This window comes from Pygocentrus nattereri, chromosome 26 (genome assembly GCF_015220715.1).
Source record: "Pygocentrus nattereri isolate fPygNat1 chromosome 26, fPygNat1.pri, whole genome shotgun sequence".
Lineage (NCBI taxonomy): Eukaryota > Metazoa > Chordata > Actinopteri > Characiformes > Serrasalmidae > Pygocentrus > Pygocentrus nattereri.
Window position 1 is genome coordinate 23,860,170 of NC_051236.1, and position 17,071 is coordinate 23,877,240.

The window sequence follows — 17,071 nt, forward strand, 5'->3', positions numbered from 1 at the left end:
CTGACTGGCATTCTAAGAAATACTGTAGTCTAAAAAGAATAACAAACCAATTTAGAGTGTAGAAGTCATCATTATGGTTTTGCTATAGAGTCATTTTGCATCACTATTTACATTGGAAAATATGCAAATTACAAAATTTCATTTTGTATTATTATCATCATTTTTGTTATGGACATTTACAATTAATAATTACTTCAAAGATAATGTATTACATTATCATAGCAACATCTGACACTTTCCATTTTTTCTTCTGATAAATAGGGCAAATGGGTAAAGGTTGTTTATTCTTATACTACACAGAGATCAAGGTCAAATAAACAAACATTACTTACTGCTGCTCTCTAAAGGTGTTTAAGCACCAAGTCAAAGCATAACATGCACTTGCCTCAACTCAGCTGATGACAATGCATTCAATTCTCATGGTGTTCAATGTAACACAAAGATACACTATATTGCCAAAAGTATTCAGTCATCCATCCAAATGATTGAATTCAGGTGTTCTAATCACTTCCATAGCCACAGGTGTATAAAACCAAGCACCTAGGCCTGCAGGCTGCTTCTACAAACATTAGTGAAAGAGTGGGTCACTTTCAGGAGCTCAGTGAATTCCAGTATGGTACTGTGATAGGATACCCCCTGCGCAAGTCCAGTCGTGAAATTTCCTAACTACTAAATATTCCACAGTCAACTGTCAGTGGGATTATAATAAAGTGGAAGCGATTGGGACGACTGTAACTCAGCCATGAAGCGGTAGGCCACAAAAAATGACAGAGCGGGATCAGCGGATGCCGAGGCGCATAGTGCGCAGAGGTCTCCAACTTTCTGCAGTCAATCACTACAGACCTCCAAACTTCATGTGGCCTTCAGATTAGCTCAAGAACAGTGCATAGACAGGATCATGTAATAGGTTTCCATGGCCAAGTTGCAGCATCCAAGCCTTACATCACCAAGCACAATGCAAAGCTTCAAATGCAGGGGTGTAAAGCGCTGCCACTGGACTCTAGAGCTGGACTCTCTGGAGTGACAAATCACACTTCTCCGTCTGGCAATCTAATGGACAAGTCTGGGTTTGGAGGTTGCCAGGAGAACGGTAATTGTCTGACTGCATTTTGCCAAGTATAAAGTTTGGTAGACAGGGGAATTATGGTGTGGGAACGTTTTTCAGGAGTTGGGCTCGGTCTCTTAGTTCCAGTGAAAGGAACCCTTAATGCTTCAGTAGACCAAGAGATTTTGGACAATTTCATGCTCCCAACTCAGCTTGTGGATGGCCTCTTCCTGTTCTGACATGACTGCACACCAGTACACAAAGCAAGGTCCAGAAAGATATAGATGAGCGAGTTTGGAAGATGTGAAAGAACTTGATTGGCCTGCACAGAGTCCTGACCTCAACATGATAGAACACCAGTCCTTCTCATCCAACATCAGTGCCTGACCTCACAAACACGCTTCTGGAAGAATGGTCAATAATTCCCATAAACACACTCCTAAACCTTGTAGAAAGCCTACCCAGAAAAGTTGAAGCTGTTATAGCTGCAAAGGGTGGGCCGACATCACATTAAACCCTATGGATTAAAAATGGGTGGTCACTCAAGTTCATATGCATGTGAAGGCACATGAGGAAATACTTTTGGCAATATAGTGTATGATTGTGAAAGCTAAAAACTGTTGAAAATAAGCTTAAAAGTGGCAATAATAGTTTAAATAATTTTGACCAGGCTGTGACAGGCCTATATCCAATACAAATCATTATCTCTTATTTTATTTACAGCACAAATGTGGCACTGACTGGAAATGTAGAATTTTCTCTTTTTGTGGCACTCCCACGTTTGAGTGAGCAATGAGGGACAAATAATTTTGAAATTATATCGCCAGTGATAAACATGCCTTCTTTTTTTTTTTTTTTTTTTTTTTTTTACCTGTCATGTCTGGCCATTTTTGCAATCGGAATGGTAATCCGAATGTACTGATGTACCAAACATATTTGTTTTCACAAGAAAAAGCTCTATAGGTTACTAAAGCCTATTCTTGTTAAAGTTTTTATTTTATTTGTTTGGCCAGGCCTGACAGGCAATAAAAAAGAGGACAGGAAAGAGAGAGAAGAAGGGAGGAGAGAGAAAAAAAAAATAATAATAATAATAATAAATCATAATAATGATAATTAAGTAAGTAAATAAATAAATAGAAAAAAAATAATAATAATTAAAAAAAATTAAAAAAAAGAGAAAAAACAAATAAAATAAGTAAATAAACAGACAACTAAATAAAAATAAATAGATAAATAAGTAAGTTAAAAAAAAAAAAAAAAACATAAACATGCCTTCTAAATGTTAACCTATTCTTCCCAGTTGTGACTACATGACTTTTACTCCTTGGACAAGCTAATGACCTAAATCTGTACACCTCTTCAGAAACTGTTTGACAAAATTTTTCCATAAATAACGTTTTTTCCTTGATCACAGTTGTGACCAGTGGGAACATATCAAAATATGCATTAATAAATTAATTTGACCCAATTATACATTATAAAGTGTTTTCAATAAACCACTATGTCGTCCCATTGGTCATAATATGTGACCGTTTACAGGTTTATATCTCTTGTGTAATATAATAGACCCTTTAAAGGTTAGTTGTACTGTTAGTTGTAGCTATGTTCTAAAATGTTTTACAGACCTTATTTTTTAGAGCTCCAGTGCAGAAATCATTTCTCAGATGCATACCTAAAGTATATGGATCTAGTCATGTGACCAAATGCACCACTGCATAAACTTTTTTTAAGGCAAGCTATACTTTCATTTATTGTGCACTAGAATTCTTTTCAAGCTTTAAATTTCAGTCATGACTGTGACAGTGGGGTTTAATGGGTTAAAGCTTTGAATGATGAATTTCTTTACAAGTTATTTTCATACACAAAGGATGGGCTGTGGTTTCTATAGCAATTATATGGTTAGGGGAAAACTGAGTGAGATTCACATGGTTATTCTTTTCCTGTGAGCCATATGCTCTCCGCATGCTGCCATACGTCCTCCACGTGCTGGCATTGTCAGCAGTTTTCTAATTGGCACTCTCTTAAGGAGTAGGTTCAAACCATGGGAAGATGCAAAGCCTCTTGCTGCCCATTGATTTCAGTTACACACAGCTTGAAATAGCAACTCTTAACAGTTTTCAGAAATGTTGGTGGCCATCTTAGCTCTTCCTCTGACCTTAGATGATGTATAACAGGCTGGAAAGGATTCAGGAGTTTTGTGGGCTGAGTGTGTGGTGGGACAGAAGCTTTGGGACAGACGTATGGTCACAGGGGGAGCAAAAAAAGACCTTTAAAAATGCAAGCCACCCAACAACATTAACAAGGCCATGCATGAGCAGAAGTAGAGTTTAGATTTTAGCTGCGGCAACATTTGCGAGCTCTGGAAAGTACAAGAAAATGTACCGCTTCATAACTCAAGAGATGTTCTTAGCACTTTGTCCTCTCCTTATTTAAGTCTATACTGCTGTATAATTAACTGACAGTAAATCAAGAAGCTTGTAAGTATATGTAGAAAGACATAAAGGTGTCTGCTTAAGTCTGGTTAGAAAAAGAATAAAATAGAAAAAGAGTGAAAGAATGAACTATTAATCTAGTTCTTTAAAGCAATACGCATCCATACTCACAGCAATTTATCAGCATCTGTCTTTAAAATACACTATGACGATCTGAACTACACTGTGATGTTTGGGTTTGGTACAGTTTCCCTGAGGACAGTGAGGCGAGTGAGACTAATTGGTTGTGCACACTATGTGTGAAGGAAGATCACCTTGTCATATCTTGTTATTTGATTCACTGGAAGAAAATGACTGACTTGTGTTTGAGTCACGCTGTATCCTCTGAAAGCGGTGCTCGCTACAGTGGCACTACTTGTCTAGACCGTACTGTTGCTTCAGATGGAGACTGTTGTAGGCTAAACAAATGGCCTGGATGTTAACCTTTATGTTTAAGCATCACTCACTGATATTTTAAAAAGGGTTAAAAATATTCATTTGTGAGCTTTTCCAAGTGGCACACAAGGAAAAAAGTGGCATGTAGCGTAAAGCTGTTATGTTAGATTTTGCAACCTTTCAGACCCTGCCACCTTTTTTTTTTTTCCAAAAGGCAACTAACACATTTCGTTACCTTTAAAATGCATTTATTTATTTGAAAAGTGATTCAAGTTAACTAGCTACCAATACACAGCTTAAAACTATAAATGTTCAGAATGTGTATTTTTTCCAGTTAAATAAATGTAATTATTCAATATTGTGTAATGTGTAATTGTTCAGTAATTCAATATGTTGCATTTCAAAATAAAAATATCTGATCATAAAAAAAGGTGCTGTATTTATATTACTTTTACAGATGAAATGTGATAATAAACAAGCAAATCTAAATGAATAAATTTCAAATCATATTTTTTATCAAGATGGCCAGTCAATTCTTAGAAATATATACATAGACGCCGCTACATTGGCCCCTTTAGCCTACTGCTGCGATACATCAGTGCATCTGCTATAGGCTATTGGTCTGGCGAGACTGGCCTGTAAACAAAAAAGCAAGTAAATGTTTGAGCTGCAGTCTTTTGGATGAAAAGCACTACAACTTTTACATTTCTCAACAAATGTCAATGAGTCGTTTTGATATTCAAGGGTTTGATGATATATGAAGAGAGGAGTGAGTATCAGCAATAGGCTTACATGAACTGAATTACTAACGTCGTGAAAAATAATGTAGATAAAATGAAGACATGACATTGTGGAAATGGCTTTTTCGGTCGTAGCTTGTCATAAAAGACTTTATGTTTAGAGAAAAAAAACACTAATACAGATGAAAACTTTGATTAAGGGCAATTTTGTTTGTGAGTTCTCCTAAAGTCTCATCTTTCACAGCTGGCTAGTGTTATTGCTAACATTAGCTATTATGAGTCTGACCTTATTGGTCATCTAGCTCTCAACATTGTGTTATAACGTGCAAATACAACAAAAACAACCGTCTTACCCGTAAAAGGTAATTCCATGAGATCTGGTTTGGATTGTGCCACGGTAATCTTCAAGCTGCACACAACATCTTTTTTCAAGTCCAGTCTGAGAGTTTTGACAAGTTGCTCAGGTCAATACGGCAGCGAGTCTGACGCATGATCCAGCACCACTGTGGTGTAGGCGTGTATGTCTAGGAGCCAAACTGAGTAAAGTGGCTGTGTATTCTATATAATAAATTTGTCATTTTGTAATGACATCATCACACAATGACATCACAATGTAATTCACCAACTTTTAGCATCAAACTGATCTGTCTGTACCAATTTCCCCTCCAAGTTTAGCCTACTGTGTCATTTTGCTGTGTTACTTCCTCAGCGCTGGGTAGTTTTGTGTAGCCTAGCTGCTGGGTTAATGGCTGGGTCAATGCTAGTGACTGTAGAAAAGATCATACCCCCACTCTTTCCACTACTGCCAGGTGTAGCTACTCAGCCACTGCTGATTTATCTGTGCAAGAAAAAAGTCTGGTTTGGTTTATTAGCAGACTGGCTTTTTCTGCTCCTCTTCTACACAAAAAGCAGACCTTGACATGCAGCAGCAAAAGATCTCATCTTTTCGTACCTAACTGCATGAATTTGTCATTTGTTTGTCTCAATAGTGGGAGCTTAGCAAGCTGTCATTATGCTATATTCTCAGCACGTTTTAACCTGATGATAGTTGCTTCTTCACCAAATAGTTGCTTACATGTTAAGTTATACTTTTTTTAATCCCACAACCAGGGAAATTCCACCTCTGCATTTAACCCATCCATGGAGTGAAACACCACATACACACACTAGTGAAGACACACACACTAGGGGGCAGTGAGCACACTTGCCCGGAGCGGTGGGCAGCCCTACCCACAGCGCCCGGGGAGCAATCGGCCTACAGTAGGCCAATAGGGGTTAGGTGTCTTGCTCAAGGACACCTCAGTCATGGACTGTCAGCGCTGGGGATCGAACCGGCAACCTTCCAGTCACAGGGCCAGTTCCCTAACCTCCAGCACACGACTGCCCCAAAATGTTAAGTATTTCGTTACATGAAGATTTACAAATGTGTATCAAGCCTTGTTATGCCACAGCAACATGATTTTACGTTAAGTTTAGTAAAGTAGCTTCACTTTCCTCAGCAGGTGGAAGATGCGGTTACTGTAGCCAATTCAATGGCAACCAAACAGCTAGCGCAAAACACTAGTACACATACTCAAGAAGCAGTTTAACTGTTTAATGTTCAGGTAGGTTAACACAGTTTACACTTTAGCCGTGTGTGTACTTTCTTTTAATGCCCAATAATCTCCATTATGTCATTAACTGTTTAGTTTTTAACTTCCTGCACTTTTTTCACTATTTGAGGTAGGAATGAACATGGTGCAGTACCTCTAATCGGCTGAGACCTCGCCACCTATATCCTTACATTCTGTTCAAATGAAATGCCGCTATTTATTTATGGGTTTTGGGAGGGGAAATATAATGTATATTATATGTGTGTAAATTGTATATACATGTATATCTGCAAAAGATATTCGTTATTTCTAATGTGTGTGTATACATTAAAAAAATCTAATTTACCCAGCATTCCAGTCAATATGACTTAAATGAGTTAGGCCGGTTAAAGGTTTTTTCAGCATTTATTCTGTCCAGTAGTAACCCAGCTGTGTGGTCAGAAACAACACAAAAATTGGCTTGTTTTCAGCTTTTTAGAGCATAGTGCTATATCTGTACATATTGTGCATGCCGATACATCAATATTGAGATCACATTCCAATACGGTTTTAGCTGCAACAGAAACTGGAGTGGAGACATTCTTTTAAAATAGAATAGCATTAACTTTATTAATGCAGATGTGAAGATCATTTGATATTGTGACACCTTGATATATTCACAATATAATAATGTTGAATATTATATTAATATTATTGTTTCAACCCAGTACTAGATACTCTTTACTGCAAAAGGTTAGAGGGGTGTGGTTGGGTTGGTTTTGCATTTTTAAACACACATCTCTCTCAGAGCTGTACCCACATTTCCTGGCTCCTATCACAGCGGTTTCCTTAAGTGCAATCTTGGCTTGGGACTCCTCTTTATCTATTTCATTATTGCTTCAGTCTGCTTTCCTTGCATTCTCTCTCTTTGCCACAAATTCGTTTTGAAGTTTTGACAGTCTCAAGCTGCTGCTAGCCTCTTCAAGTAAGGGAAGGTCAGGTGAGGCCTCACAGTTAATGAGAGAAAACATTTGTAATCTCACTGGAGCAGAAAAGTGGCTGAGAAAGTAAGGCACAGCAATGGGAAGATTTCTTCAAGGCTGTGACTATTAAACCAAGACTCTACTACTTTACTACTTTCTTGTGCTGGCCAAAAACTGACCACAGGAAATGGACACTACTGGAGCAGAAAACACCATGAGACCACTAACATGCATCAGGAGAGCTATACAAGTGCATCTCCAAGTATGACAAGGACACAATTAATGCCATGTAAGAATGGAAACTGGGCCTATTCACTAATCTTTATGTCCATGCTTGTCACTCTGGGGCGGAAGGATAACTTTTCTTTTTTTTACTCTTTTTTTTTTTAGCACAAAATAGTCCCTCAAGAAAACTAAGAGATATGACAAATAACACAATCTGCTGTGAAAGTGTTGCCTCCATCTGCATGAGTGTAATCAGGCAAGCTTATCCTGTGGGATTAGTTGGTAATCAGCAGCAGCGCTGGTCCCTCCCTGCTGCAACTAGACAGCAGGAGGGCACTCTCAGCCATGGGCACTTTCTGCTTTAGGAGGTTATCTAAAATGAGTAGGGTTTACAACTCTGACACCCCTCGCACCTCTGGCGTCGTTTCTGTGCCAGAAGCTTGATGTTCAGAAAGCTGAACTGAAACACTACCCACTGAGGCCAAAGGGCAGCTCCCTCGGTGGCATTTTAAGAGCATGTAACCTCACCATAATGACGTTCGATGGCACAGTTAACATAGCTGGAATGCCTATATTAGCATTGGTGCAGAAAAAATGCTATGAACAAGCCTGTCTGCTCCAACTAATTACTTGCTGAATTCATCGCTGACTATGATAAACAAAAAACAACCATAAATGAATAATAAAAGGAAACGGTTAATCAAAAAGCCACGTTGTTATCAATAAATGAAAGCTCATGACAATCAGCATTATACAAAAAACATCAAGCAAATCGATGTCTGCAAATTTACAAATCACTGATAGCCATGTTACAACATTGGACTGATCAAGAAAAGCAAATCACAGCACGTTTTCCTGCCGTGAGGTAAATGAAAGCAGCTTTAAAAAAAAACACATTTTCCCCCTCTATGTGTATAACGTTATGGTACGTTGAACATCAGGTCACTTGACAAAGGCCATGGTAGTGCATCTCTCTGGAGGGATTATTATTCTAAAGCTGACATCTGGAACATCCACCAGCAGCCTCCTACCACTAATACCAGCCTTAAGATGAGGTACTTTTGGTTTAGTCAAGCCTGCTGCATTAGCAGTAATAAACGCATCAACAACCCGTATCAACTTTAAGTCCCAGCAGGAGCTGCAGAAAGAAAAACAAAACAGAAAACAGCTGTCAGGTGCAACACAGCAAGCGAGTTGTAACATTATACCTCCTGAATTCTTGACTGACAATTGTACTACTGTGGCAATCAGCCAAAGACCTAACAAAGAATGATCAAAGAAATAATTGCAGCATCTGCAATGAATCACAAATCATTTTAGACATGAAGGGTTGCACTTCTACATGCAAAGTCAAGAGGTTGGCACATTGTCAGACTAAGGGTAAATGAATATGGAACCCTCAGACACAGCACCAACAAATCACATGGATTATTTCATAGAAGCCTCACCCCTGACCCCAATAAACAACTGACTTAACTGGAGAGGGACCACATAAGTAATGAACATGGCCCTGTTAAGCATCAGTCTTAAGCCTTTTAGTACAAGCCCTGCCTGATACAAATTTCTAAGAATGTAAATAGTAACCTCACCAAATGCAGTTCATTTAGACTTATCTGACAGAAAATATCTAATGCTCACTTTTGCCTCTTTTAATGCAATAATGTGACATGATCATATGCTTTTAAACATGTGATCTTCCTAGTTAATTGTTTACCACCATCCCTCACAAGTGAATGGCAATGATGCTACAATAGAATGTGTTTAGGAACCAATGAACTGCGAACCAATCCTTTGCAAGAAAAGCTTTACGTATTTACATAGATTGTCAAGGCAGAAATTAAGCTTAATGTACTGTTTCATATTGTTGCTCTCATCACCAAAATGTTTTCCAAGTAATTTTGGACCATTTCTGTTGATTTTTCACTTGTGGCACCTCAAAATATAAACATCAGAGGATACAATAAAAGGTTGAGAAAATATTAATTTTTGCTTTTCATTGTAGTGCTTTGGGGAGGTGGCACATAAATACTGCTTGCGCAAAGAAAAATTTGAGATGACACAGGGGACAACAACCAGCAGCGTGTCTGCATTACCTGCATTACCAGCCTTAGTGTCTCTCCTTCTCTAGGCTGGAATGCAGATATCCTAGAGAGGAACCAAGATTCAGAAGAGGAATACCATCCTCGTCTGGTCAACACCAGATAGCAAACTATGAAGTATTATAGAACAAAGTGGGGGGAAAAAAGAAAGCAGTGGCTAATTTGATTATCTTATGATTAGGCAGCAACAGCGGTGGTCAAGCCGATGGCTTGTGAGCAGTGGCACCCGATCAGGGCAGAAGGGTCAATAGCATCAGACGCACAGGGTGGGCAGCTGTTCAATTCAGCAAAGAAAAGGAGAAACATAGTCAGTTCTGTAAAGAGTGGCTGACCAGAGATTACAGTATAACAGAGCAGCAGAGACTCCAGCAGGTCTACATCTGACAGGGAAGACTAATCACCAAAGGCTTGACTGTACAAGTAAGTTTTTAGCCTAGACTTAAAGACTGAGGCTGTGTCTGATTCCCGAACATTAACAGGAAGATTATTCCAGAGCTGGGGGGCTTTGTATGAAAAAGCTCTCCCACCTGATGTAACTTTATTGATTCTAGGTACCAGTAGTAAGCCAGCATCTTGTGATGTAAGTAGGCGTGATGGTTCATAGTAGGAGAGAAGTTCACTCAGGTACTGAGGGGCGAGTCTGTTTAGAACTTTATAGGTCAATAATAGAATTTTATAATCAATGCGAAATTTAACTGGTAACCAGTGTAGGGCTGATAAAACTGGACTAATATGGTCAAACTTTCTGAAACCCATGACTGAGTGCCTGTAACCTCCAATTCCTCAGACAGCACAGCGTTAAAAAAAAAAAAAAAAAAAAAAAAAAAGACGACATGCTTCAGTGATGAATATCACCACATAGGTTTAAGAATACATTCACAAACTCTTGTCAATAAACACTGTTCATTGTTGCATCCAATGCAAGTTAAGACTGTATTACAGACAGCAGTCAAAACAACCAGAAATGTTGATGATTTGTCTGGGCTTGAGCTTGTCTCAAACAGATTGGTACACAGTGGAGACACGTCATAGTCTGATGAGAAAACCTTTTAGAATGTTTTTTTGAAACAACTGATGTTATGTTCTGAGGACCAAAGTAGCAAAGGCCCAACCAGACTGTTGCTAGTGTAAAGTTCAAAAGCCAGGGTCTGTCATGTTAAGGGGGTGTATTAGTGGATAATTTGTCACACACATTTTGGAGCAACATATGCTGCCTTCTAGATGATGTCTTTTTCAGAGACATCTAGACTTATTACAACATGACAACGACACAAAACTTTCTGCATGTGTTACAACAGCATTGCTGCATAATCAGACAATGCCTGCCAGCAGTCTAGACTAATGTGCCACATCAACAAACAGCCTGAAAAGTTGAGCAGCTGAAGACTTGCATAACAGTAACATGGACAAATTACCACTTTTAGGTCAATGTTATCTATGACAGCATAATCTGTTGCTAATTTAATTTTGGATTTACAATTGTATTTCTAATGTGAGTGTGCATTATAAAGACAATTCAAATTCTTAGGCAAAGTGTGTATTTGCATTTGCATATCTGTGTATAATGGCTGTTAAAGTTAATATGGAAATACAAAAGTGCTTTTGACATTTCAAATTCATTTTCCTAATGGCCCAACACTGACATAATATAAACAAAGAAACAATCACTCATTTGGAATTGCATTTCCTCATCACCACGCTTCAGCTCTGCCAAATTGAAAATGCAATTGCGATTTTTCTTATTTTCAATTGCATTTTCACTGTCAATGACACAATCCTGTCAATCAAATGCTGCGGGTGGGACGTTGGGAAGTACTTCTTAGTGTGGGGCATGTTTTAAGAGAAAGTGACAAGTGTAAAATTTGAGAGTTCTGGAGCAGAGTGAGAGACTTGTTTAATACAATATGGAGCTAGCAATAGCAACCACTGAGTGACACTTCACTAACCAGGCAGAGGATAAATCTATCCAAAGTGACTTTTGTGTGGAAGTGTCGAGTGACTAGGAGAGCTTCTGTCTGAACAACACCAATGTTATTGACAACATGACCAGCTTTGGACAGAGGATCAGAGGACTGTTGGAGGAACACTGGCCTTGTATTAACACTACCCTGCACATTTCAGTGCTTCCCTAACACACCCATTACAAATAGTCAGCAGCTGTTAATGAGCTGTTTTGTGTGTAAGTGATTTTTGAGTGACTGATTTTTAATGGCTGCACAAACAGCAATGTTAGTGACACTGTGGCCAGAGGCTCGCAGAACTGCTGGAGAAACTCTGCCCTGCACATTCTAGCGCTTTCACTGTTTTATCACACACATTACAAATAGTCAGGGGCTGGTAATTAGCTGGGAGCCCAGGCTTTCCAAAAACATCTTATTGCTAAGTTCCTCCAGGACCTGTGCTGGGAAACATCGTATTAACCCACAGTGGCCCTGCACCTCCTTATTAAGAATTTCCATCACTGGTCACCCAGTTATAACAGTCCTGAAAGCCTCTGCCTAACATTATCTACAGTTTTATGTAGGGAACTACCTATAGATTTGTGCAACAGTAGATGAGGCTGAAGTGAATTTCTTATTCGCCGGATTCTTGTTCGAATTTTTATTGCTTATTGCTGCACCATTTAAGGTAGAATAGCAAAATTCAAATAAGCAGCTCACTTTAGCACTGTCTATGGTAGGACATTCTGATAAAGTAGCACAATTTGGCAGAACACCAGTCACAAAGTCACCAATATTGGTGTTTCAGTGACGAGCTATCCTAGTCAGTCAAGAAACACTTCCACACAAAAATCACACTGCTAACCAGGCCCGAGGAAAATCTGTTCAATGTCACTCAGTGGTCGCTACTGCTAGCTCTGTATTGTATTAAACAAGCATTCATCTCTGATCCAGAACTGCTAAAATTTAGACTCGTCACTTCCTCTTAAAACAGGCCCCGCACTTAAAATTTCCCAGCACAATGGCGCAGCCATAGCAATTGACTGACAGGAGTGCCTCGATGACAGTGAAAATGCATTTTCATAATAACTTTACATTACGCACAGAAATGCAAATGTAAATACACATTTTGCATCTCAATTTTAGTGATGTCTTCAATGATGCACAATCACACTGGAAATGCACATTGTAAATACATAATTATGTATGTACTTGAATTTGAATATTGTCCGGAATTCGCTGCCATAGTTAACAGTCCCTAAACATTTATTAAGTGTTGTCAATGGAAAAGGTGATAACACAATGGTAAACATGCACCTGTCTCAATTTTTTAAAAATCTGTTGCGTGTGTAAAATATATATATATATATATATATATATATATATATATATATATATATATATATATACACACACATACACACACACACACACACAGCATTTGTACTGTTTTTAACTGAATACAAGTCAAACAAAATGTACTAGTCATGCGTTTCTACTCACAAGTACCATCTCAACTTTATCTGGAACTGGAAGTTTAATATATATTGCATCAAAGCAGTTACTGGCAACAATAAGTAAAGTTAAATATCAAACAGCGTTGTAAGATACAACATTATTTTATCTGTATAAAAATTAAGTACCCACTTAAATCAAATAAATTCAATGTATTACTTTTTCCAGAACAGCAGAAATGCTTACAATGAAGCAGGACCAGAGGCTAAAAGCACCAGCGGATCCTTGACCTTCCTTTTGTGAACTATACATGGCCAGCACTTGGCCTGTGGATGCCTCTGGAAATGTGCTGGCATGTGTGCAAATGTTCAACATGAGCACAAGTGTGCACACTCAAACAAACAGCCATGCATCGGCGCCTGAACACACACACACACACACACACACACACACACACACACACACACACACACACACACACACACACACACACACTCCCTCGGTGCATGATACTGATCTAGCAGTTGATCTGATATGCTGCATAGCTTATCTGCATTCCTTCATTTCATGTGAGCTGAAACACTCACTAGCCTCTTGCTCACCTCAAACTCACTTGGCCTGTTTTTGCTGCTGTTTATTACTGATAATATGCTCCAGAATGGCATCCGCTGTGGACAAAATGCAGTTAATGCCACCTGCAGAGGTACAAGAGCGACCACATAATAAAATGGCATCCTCTGCTAGACAGAGCTATAAAACTTTTATAGGACGGTAAGTAAACTAATCTGAAATGCAAGTGTGAGGATGTCTGAGTGGAGCACGAGTGAACACCTTATGTTCTCTACAGGTTTAATCAGTCTCAAAACACAAGCCTGCATGCCAGAAGTGATGGTACCAAATGCTAGATGCAGAGGTGTGCAATGTGACGATACTGTATCGTTATCACGCTAAATAAAAATGGTAAGATCTCAGCATAATGTGGATACTGTCAGCGTTTAAAGAAGACCAACGACATGTTTCAGTAAGAGATTTAAAAGTGGCACAGCTGTTTGCTGTATTCTTTGAGGATTTGCAAGTTCAAATCACAACCCTGTTATGAAGTCTTTGTGAGCGTAACAAGTCGCGTTTAAAGGCGAATCCCACTGGTTTTTTTAAATTCTGCATAATTTAATCATTAAGATGTAGACGTTATAGTGGTTTGATATGAAATGCAGCATCCTAGAGAAACTTGCCGAACTTTGTGAATTATTCACAGTAGCTGTGATGGTTTGCACAGAAAATGTTTTTGCATCAGATTTATCTTTATTGTACCATTATCAACATTACATACAAAAGCACAGGACACATGTTGATTCACTGGTTGTTTTAGACAGTAAATAAAATGCCTATATTTGCATTGTAGACATTGACATCCCTGGTTCTTATCAACATCACTGTAAAGAGGTTACATTTTCTACACACCTACAAACGCATTTCCCATTAAATCACACATGCTGACTTTTACATCCCTTAACATTGAAATACGCAGACAGACATTCTTAAACAGGACATGATGTGAAGTATGAAACCAGTAGGAAACAATGCCACTACTGTTTTATCTGTACATTGTATGTAAATCCAAATGAAATGAGTGAATGAAAATGTGTCCAGGTTTTGTGATATTTTTGCCATGTTGCCCAGCGCTGGATGCATCCAAAATATTGTACCAGAGAGAGTAGAACCCAGTGGTTTGTAAGCCGCTCTGTGGGTATTTTAGTGCATAATAGCCTGAAAGTGAAAATCATAGCCTTCCCAGATGGTATGCAAATAAGACATGTGCGTTAGCAAAGCAGCCAAACAAACCCAGCAGTCTACTGCCAGTGCAGCGTCTCCAGGTGCCAGTTATCTTCATTTCTGGAATGTCTAAATCATAAACTGCATTTCATGATGACCAGCCTACTTCTAATGAAGAAGTATTTGTGTGTTGTCAGTGGGAATCCCTGAAGTGCTCCCCTTCCCTGCATACCAAAACACTGGACACGACAAGCCCTGTCAACACAAGTGTTACGAACCCATGCTAACATCCTTTTAGCGCACACCAGTCACAGACTATTCAATAAGAAACCGACAAGAGTATCCAGCAGAAAGACGTGTATTTTTGGAGTTGTCTTTCTTTGTCTTCTGGCTCGCTAGCCTTTAGAAGTCTGTCCTATGTGCTCCCACAGCCTGTCTTGTTTTTTTCCTTATTGCTCAGTTGAGAAACAAATCTAAAGGGCGGTCGCAGCGTCCAAGTGACATCATCTATTGTTCCAAACTCCATATTCTGAGAAATGTTCTTCGGCAGGAAACAAAAGACAAGGGATCGCCCCCACAGACCCTCGCATGACCCCTGTGAGACCTCACATTCCCTGCTCTAACAGAGATTCTCCTCAGTCAGTAAGTACCATACCGCCCACTATAGTGTCACCAGAGCCAGGGCCAACTTTCATTTCAATTTCAAGACAAGGGAATATAAAACTGCCTTTGTTCACATTCTTAAAATTTCCAATGCAATTAGCAATGGACTAGAAAATGAAAACAGACTGTGCCAATCCAAGTCCTCTACAGTTCTTCCATCATGTCAGCGTTTCCACTGAAGGACCATCAGAGGAATCCAGTGACTTAGAGAAGGGTATGCCGTTATTGTTAGTACAATAACAATGAGATCCACATGATGTTTTACAGGAGTACAGACCCATCCGGTCCTTCCTCTCACAGATGTGCCTTGATTTTCTACAAAAGGGAAGGAAAAGCATGTCTAATTCCACAATAACGTGAACGGTATTCAACACGGGTTCACCAAGCAGTGTCAGGATGTGTAGATCGCGTTCGCTCAAGCTAAGGACTGAAAAAGTTAAGCACTATTACTCTACATGTAAATCAAACTACCACACTCATTTTATTATGCTGCCAGTCTGTAACCAATGAATCAAAATGTGTATTCACTTGGGATGCACAATGGTATTGGAATCACACTAGTATCAGCAGATACATAGTTAAGATAATCATTTGCATCAGATAAGTGTTTAGCTTTGACTGATATTTAAAACCATATTTGATTATAAATGTACTGCACCAAAGTGTTTTGGTGACAAACACTGATTTTAGTTTTGTTTAACTTTTCTTTCTCCTATTTTTATTTAATTTTATTACTATTTACTGCTTTCTCCTTTATTCTCAATTCTATTACAGCTTTTATTTATTTTCATCAGCATCAGTCAGCAATTCTCAAATTAGTACATCCCTAGCATTCATATGATACTTAAAGATATCTGTTGAACAGAATATCAAAAACCCAGAAAACTCAGACAGCCAAAACTGTAGTTTGATATGTGCCATCTACTTTCATTTTCTTGTTGTTTGATGAGCTAGCCAAACAGACTATCTGAGCGCAAGGTAGAATTCAATATAAACTCTCCAGCGCAGAAAACGTCTATGTGTAGTTCAAAAAGACACAAAGGCTGTCACAATACTCTATATACAAAACATTAAACCAATGAAAAATAATGAACCTAAAAAGCTATCACTGCTTAAACAAGGATAAATTACCATCTGGATGTACATAGTGGGATGTAACAATCATGGAGTACCAAAATAAACATGCTAGCACAGGTAGTTATCAAAGGTCCAAGCACCTTTTTAAGACCCCTAAAAATGTAACAGCATGTTTCTGCAACTCAAATCCATTGCACAATGTCTTAGTTGCACATAGGGCTGCTAAATTCAACAATGACATCTAATCAAATGCACAAGTACAATTAAAAATAAATACTTCTGAGTTCTTGGCTGTTTTTAAGAGTACTTGGACAGTAGAACTTTCACAGACTCACAATGAGCTAAAAGCACTCAACAGCTTCATTCAAAGGGAAAGGGAATATTCCTGGTATGTTCAGGATAACAGGGCTATGTTGGAAAGCCGTGATCAGACTGCACAAAAAGGTCAGTCATCATGTGGATAACATCAGAACCCCTGGGTGGCCCCCCGGATCACATGCCTTACAACCATGCACCCCTTAAACTCTACTGGACGAGAAGATATGACACATTTTAGTCAGATAAAAACACTGCGTTGAAAGGTTCAGAAATTAAGTATTTTAAACTGCAGATTTATTTCAGGTAATTGTTCAG

The 17,071-nt window shown here is 38.7% G+C and overlaps 1 protein-coding gene across 6 annotated transcripts in view; it reads right to left on the minus strand.

The window, feature by feature from the left end:
- The window catches only part of kank4 (KN motif and ankyrin repeat domains 4), a 74,612-nt gene that overhangs the window by 56,396 nt on the left and 1,145 nt on the right, over positions 1–17,071 (minus strand). The gene's annotated exons all lie outside the window — the stretch shown is intronic.